This window comes from Morone saxatilis, unplaced genomic scaffold, assembly GCF_004916995.1.
Source record: "Morone saxatilis isolate NCDOM2014 unplaced genomic scaffold, NCSU_SB_2.0 Contig22, whole genome shotgun sequence".
NCBI lineage: Eukaryota > Metazoa > Chordata > Actinopteri > Moronidae > Morone > Morone saxatilis.
In genome coordinates this window covers 12,790,149-12,796,914 of record NW_023339785.1, presented here as the reverse complement: position 1 = coordinate 12,796,914, position 6,766 = coordinate 12,790,149, and positions in this window count along the sequence as shown.

The following is a 6,766-nucleotide window of genomic DNA, read 5'->3' as shown; positions in this document are numbered from 1 at the left end:
GGGGGGGGGGGGGTTGTCATTACAGTAAAACTGATGGTTGGAGATACAGATTAGTGAGTGTTTGTGCAAATGATCCTGTACATCAAATGAAAATACTTCACAGACAGTTGTGTTGTTGCAGAGTAAATGTTGATTGACACGAGAGGTTCAATGCGAAGAGGCGAGCTTTGTTGAAGCAGTTTTTTCAGCAGTATAATTATAAGCAATGAGAAGCTGGCCATTATGGTTAGCTCATAAACACAGTAAGTGACAGCACTTGATTGATTATCTAAACTCGCAACATAACTCATTCTCTGGGCAGAGATCATAATCAAAAGAAAATGCTACTTGATAATTTTGTTAAGTAAACCATGTTGACTCTTTGATCCATGCATATCTGATCTGTGCACCAAAACAGCCGTTTCCATCTAAATGATCCCCTGTATTATCATTAATAATCAAGCTATCTCCTCTCCTGTATGTCCTCGTGTTTGATATTTATCAAGCTATCTTTCATACTGATGAAAGCCCATTAGCTGCAGAGGGTTTCAGGATGACATGTTGACTTCATTGGATGCTCATGATATAAATAACTGCCCTTGGCCCACGTGTCTGCCTTGTCTTGGTTAGAGATGTTCACTAATAGGGACGTGCTGTGAGGGCAGAGGAATAATAATACACCAAGGGCATTCAGTGATGCTACTGGAATAAAATCTGTCTAACAACCGATCCTTGTGATTTTATCAAATTGCATTTGCATGTGAAAAATGTGTCCTCTACTTGCATCTAGAATCCAGGCTTTGGAAACTTTGACAGCTCACCATGCAGCAGCAGGTGCTTGATCCAATGTTATGGCCTTCAATGAATCATTCTTACAACACATATGCTGGTTATGCTAGACCACAACCAGCACGTCCGCTGTGTAGTATTTCTGCACTGTGTGGTTCCGGGATACTGTCAGAGTTTAAGGTAACGTTAGCAAAATCTGTTTCCACCAGGCAATGGCTCCAGATAGCTTTACATTTGCTAAAAACATTAGTTGTCATCAGTGTGTAACATTTAGGATCTATTAGTAGAAATAAGAATTTATAATAATAAATACAGAACATAATAATTATAGTTATGTTTAGTGCATAATGAGCCACCTAGGATTCGTCGTGTTTTCGCTACCTCAGAATGAGCCGCTTTATCTACAGACACCACGGGTTGCCTTCCATGGAGTCCGTCCAATGTTGAACCACCATGTGTCTACAATAGCCAAGATTACTGCCTACTCTTTCTGCCACTGTCAGAAATAGGCCTAATGCAGAGATTAGAAGATGTAAAAAATGTAAATGTACTCAATTGATGCATCAAGGTTAAATATTGCACACTGAAGCCTAAAAAATATTTTTTAAAGATGGTTGGTGTTATTTTGTACTTCTTATATTTATGGTCTATACTAATAGGCTATACATATTGCTGTGTATGCATTCTCAAAAGTAGAAACTGATAAAAAAGATCAAACCAACTCAGTGAAAAGCATGACAGTGATTTGTTACAGAAGTGGAAATAGATTTGTACAATGCTATAACAGTGAAATATGGATTTTCTGCCTCTGAGATGTTTTGACAGGATTTTAATGACAACATTCAAAATCATTTTTTTTATATACATCTGTTTTATATTAACAGAGGAAAGCATTTCAGCAAAGACTATCTCTGACCAGCTGCTTCTTTCCACACAGTATGTGGATGTCCTATCAGGTCCAGTTGCAAACAACAAATATATTACAGTACCATTCATACATACATTTTCTGCCAGTGCTGGCAATGTTAGGATATAAATCAATGATCACATGAATGGACAAACATTCCTTCCTGTGTAAGGATCACCGTCTCTCTCTCTCTTTCTCTGTCTCTCTCTCTCTGTCTCTGTCTCTTTCTTCCAAGACATGAACAGCAGGAATTCCTCACGAGAGGAGACGTTGTTGTTATCCTCAGCCTGCGGCGCCTCCACACACTTCACATCAATACCCCCCCCCCCCCGCCCCATCTACCTTTGATGTCCTATAAATAGCGAAGCCTCTCATTCTGATCATAATGAACCTGGTCTTGAAGATTCTTCCTGCCTGCTGCATTTCTGACTTTATAGACTCTGAGTTAAATGGAGCCTGAATAGAAATTTCCCACAGTAGTGTGGACAGCTACCGTCACCTCTCTAGCCCCACACAATATACCGCTATGATGATATAATCACAGGGTAATGTGCACGGGGTGTGGACAAAAGGCCAGCATGTCACATATGGTTCAGTTGGCTTTAAACCAGTTCTAAATCTGCTGTCCTCCCGCCTTGCAGATACCTCCACAGGGTGGAGAACTGGTCTATTTCATCAGTAAGCTGACATTTCACTACAGCCAACATTAAAATGTCGCCATATGAGGCATATGAGTGTGTCATGTATCTAATACAGCTCTTGGTCTGGCAAAACTATGTACACTGTTAGATCAGTCCTTTAAATGTTTTCTTGGGAAGCTAAACAAGAGTGGAAGGTCTCAAAGTGAATGCATTTATAGTATATAGTATATATTTTTTCTCTTAAGATAATTATGGACATTTTCTTTTCAAATTCCAGGTGGTTCACAACCTTGGCTACATACTTTGTCACTTTGACCACATGTACTCTATGTGTCCTTTTCTATGTGAAGAAACCCAGTGTCACTTACCTCATCACTTGTCAAATGCGATCTTGCCTTAGCACTGTTTAAGCTGAGCATTTGGTTTTGTTCTACCAGCTCTGGCTCGTTAAGCCCAGCTGCCTCCCATCAGTTGGCTGCGCTGTTTGCATGTCTTGTCAGACCTTCTCCCCCTTTGCTCAGCTCTCTGGAGCTCTTATATTTTCCTTTGTTCCAACCAAACTGCAGATGGTTGATTGAAAATTTTGTAGCCGGTTTTGTCTGATTGCCCACCGCAGCTGGGAGAGGTGATGCTGGACAGGAAAAAAACACAGTATGCAGCACTGCAAACAGTCAAAACTGGACATATGCAAGCCTCCACATCAAATATGCACACTGTAGATGCGACAAGAGAACAAATACAGTACATCAGATACTTGATCAAAGTAATGGGCAAAATGAGTACAGTAGTTCATATACTATGTAATTCTTTATTTGGCTTATGGCTCTGTCATGTTTTTCTACCCTGGTTATCAACCTCTCTACATGACAACTGGTTTGATTGACATATACCTGAGTTTTTATCTCTCAAATAGTAATGCAGTGGGTTTGGTATGGTTTTTTAATGATGCAGATTAAAGCAGATGTTTGTATGTGGCAGATGTGGAGAGGGTTTAAACAAGAGAATGAACCGACCAGAGCTTAATAAAACAATCCTCTTCGTTTTACCTCTAAACAAAAACACTTGTGGTTTATTTTCCCTCATCCATAACAGAGGCTGACATTGATTGGTTATCCTGTGGGATCCACCTCTTCTAGATGAGATGAATAGTGGGTCAGTTGCAGCCATTTATTGGCTCCACATGTTGGGAAATAAGTTGTAAACAGGGCAGGCAAACTGGAGCTAGATCAGATCATCCCTTAACATTTCGTAGAAGTTTCTCCTAACTGGAGTAAATAATATGGGATTGGAATTAGACCGTTTTTCTCATCAGTATCTGTGTTTATGTTCATGTCCTTTAAGTGCATTCATGTGTGCATGAACTTTTTGAGACACTTTTACTTGTGCATTCATGACAGTAATAAAGTACATTTCCACACTAACGCAGCCTCCAAAATCCTGATCTACACAATGCGTAATGCAAACTGTATATGTTTTCCATACAGCTTTCACACAGCTGAGCAAAACACAGTTTTCCATGCAGCTTACTGGATGGCGTGTGCCTCAATCAGTTCCCACAGGATGCAAATGCTATTTTGAGAGAGAGAGGTCAGGTTAAAGGCGAGTCCCGAAGGACACAAATTTCATGTAGGGATATGGGAAGATCACGCATACATGACAGCTGAAGAGAGAAGAAAATAACTACTGCTGACTTCACATAAAACAATGAAGTACATATGTGGTGGTGAAAATCTGGTCATTACTGTTAATTTTTCATTTTCAGTTCAGTTTTGAGTTTATTTGCTGTCCCAAGTAAACAATGTATGATGAAGATATGAAACTGTCAGTGTCTTCCAGACCCCATAACCCAAATTTGACTTTTCTTGTAACTCAACAGCAGACATTACAGGCCAACCTCTGAAACCACATAACAACATTATTTCTCAAAAAGAATAGAGAAAGTGATACTAATGGCATAGCATTCAAGCTTGTAACCAAAGGAAAATCCACACAGAGATTCAGAAAAATAACTGAAAATGTTGCTATAAATGTTGCTGTTTGCAGACTACAATTCACATTAATGTAACATAATGTAATTCCTGGCCAGTCAAGGAAAATTAGCTCTATTATTGCATTACTGCATACCGCAGAGAAAATAGCTTGGGGTGAGGTCATTTTTGATGCACTTTCTCCCAGTTCTTTAGTGCTGTTATTGTGGATTCGTGTGTGCATGCACCTGTTAATATAACAGTCTAATAATCAAACAAGATGTTATCCTATGTAGTAGCCTGAGGATAATGCCCTATTTTGAGTTACTGTAGGTTAGAGGCAACAACATCTTCTCTCCTCCTCCTAACCCATGCATGCAATGCATTCAAAATTGAAACTACAGACATTCAAGGCTGCAAGAATTCACAGCCTGATGCCTCGAGGTCATGGCCGAGTCTTACATGTCTAGCTCATGTCCTGTACTCAGCTGCTACTTTAGGTTTAGCTCCCTGTGGAAACTCAGTCTAATGAATTTTTTACCTCCATACTGTCTTAATCCAAAAATTCATCCCCCCATCTCCTCTACCTTACCTTTCCTCAGAAAATCACATATTGTGACACTTTTTTTGCCTCACAAAAAGCCATGTTTCTTTTACCAAGCTCAAATTTAAATATTTCATATTTCTACATCCATAGTTTGGATTTTTGCAGAATATCAAGGACTAAAGAAAAACATAAAGTAGCATCTTTCAGGAAGACATCAGAAAAACATAAACATAGACTAGAAGCTGTTATCAACATATAAAACCAAATTAAATTGAAACTGAATTAAAACACTTTACTGCCATGTAGCATACAACAAGAATATTTGTATTTTATTGTGCAAGAACATGAAGAGCTGACTTTTTAAGTAACTAACATTTTATTAATATTGTGTGGCTGATTTTATTCTTTTGTGGATGTATTTCATGTAGTTTAAATTTCCTGTTTTACTCTTCTTTGTATAGATGTATGTTTGTATGGATGCTGACTGGCATTTATGTGGGCTCTATTCCCCTTTGATTGACATGTGAGTTGAATCACCTGTCCTATGAATTACATCACCCAGATGATTAGTAGCCTTCAGTATCCTGAAAAGGGTACAAGCTCCAAACAAGGCTCCAAAATGTTGATTCATGAAACTGAAAATAGAATAACTGCAGGGTTATCATAGTCATGAGTGTGTGGTTCAAACATTGTACATAAAACCACCATACCTGAACAGAAGAACTGTGAAATGAAACTGCAATTCAGGTACTTTCATCTTGCTGGTAAAAGCTAATGGATACAACCTGCAAAATGTGATGCGGTTCAAGATGAGCAACATGCTTCTGCAAGTGTGTCATTCAACATTCACATGTTATGTTTGTGAGTAACTTCACCAATATGAGACAAACTCTTTCCCACAACTTTGGCCTTGACCCACCTGTATGCAAAGTAAAAAATGATGCGACTGATAAATGAGTCTGGCAAACATGGATCCCACGCAACATTAGCCTGGAACTGTTTATTTTGCTCCAAAAGCCTCAAATAATGATTTATTGAAACGTTCTGTAGATGTCTGCAAGCATGGCTAAAGATCTGGGAAGATCCAGATTTATTCCTTTATTAGATTCAGAGGAAAGTATATTCGCTCATTTCAATGGTGATTATTTGTCATGCAGTCAATCAATTATCATGTCTCGTAAAAAGCCACAAATACACATTGTTCTGAACATTTTCTGATGTTATTTGTATAATTTATCAGCCAATTTCTTATGTATTCACTCCACAAACCATGTAATAGCTTCTGTGTTTGTTTGGGTTTGTGGTTTGTTGTGTGTCCATAGTCTATCTTTGCTCCTTGCCTCTGACCAGCACGTGCCAGCTGGGAAGAGCATGTTTCTAACTGCTGTTGTTGGACCATGGAATTTGCCACAGGCCAGAAGATGCATATAGCATCTCCAATGAGCTAACACTGATGATTAATACAGTTCAGGAAATTTTACGGCATAATATGGAAAAGTGTATTGCAAAAAGAGGGTACAAAGAAGAGGATGGTTTGAAATGTCAGTGGTGGTCTGGAATATATAAGTGAAGCGTGAGGATATACTGAGTAAGAGAGAAAGAGTAATAAAAAGAATCACTTTGACGAAAAATGTTTCCAGGGCTTAAAGACAGGGAGAGGCAGAAAAATGAGGAAAGAGACACATAAAACCTGTATAGCTGAGCCAAAGAAACATTTAGGGTATGAATATGAAATAATTTCTCATCTCTACTGCATCCATATTATGTTGTGCTTCATGAAGCAAATATTGCCAGATTGAAATGACAAGTTGTATGTAGGCATGATACACCGATCAGCCATAACATTATGACCACTGACAGGTGAAGTCAATGAAACGTATTATCTGGTTGTCATGGCACCTGTCAGTGGGATAGATATATTAGACAGCAAGTGAAC